Source organism: Oncorhynchus kisutch, linkage group LG28 (assembly GCF_002021735.2).
Source record: "Oncorhynchus kisutch isolate 150728-3 linkage group LG28, Okis_V2, whole genome shotgun sequence".
In the NCBI taxonomy this organism is placed as follows: Eukaryota; Metazoa; Chordata; class Actinopteri; order Salmoniformes; family Salmonidae; genus Oncorhynchus; species Oncorhynchus kisutch.
The window spans coordinates 26,123,477-26,124,127 of record NC_034201.2 but is presented as its reverse complement, the minus strand read 5'-3'; positions in this window follow the sequence as shown (position 1 = coordinate 26,124,127).

Sequence of the window (651 nt, the reverse complement as noted above, 5' to 3'; positions counted from 1 at the left end):
GGTGTGATAAAGGGGAGTTTCTGTGAGTTTCTGTTATCTGTCATTGGTTTGTTTATTTTGTTTGAGCGAACCACAAACCTGCCAATCATATGGTAGAACAAACAATGGCAATATTTGATTGGGCCGCGTATGTCTCTACAGCGAATAGGATGAAGGAGGAGTGAGATTTTGTATACATGGGACCGCCTTTTCTTTCATGTATTTTTCATCCATCAAGAAGTTCGTTGTTGTCTTTTTCAACACCTTTTCTGTTTCTTTCTCTGTTTCCTTTCGTTATATTTCATCGCCACACCCACAAATTGGGCTTTCACCCTCTCAATATTTTTCCTCACTTCTACCATTCTCTCTCCTGTTTTAGTTCTGAGCGACTCTTTTACTTTGTTCTTATCCAACATCTCTCCATCTTTCTTTCCTCTCCTTTTTCTCCTGCTTTGCCCTGTCTCTCTGGGCACTTCTAGTTTCCATACCTTTACATTGATGGATCATCTGAAAATAATCAGACCCCTTGACTATTCCCACATTTTGTTACGTTACAGCCTTATTCTAAAATTGATTAAATATTTTTCCCCTCTCATCAATCTACACACAATACCCCATAATGACAAAGCAAAAACAGTTCAAATAAATAAATAATAATAATTAAAAAATTTC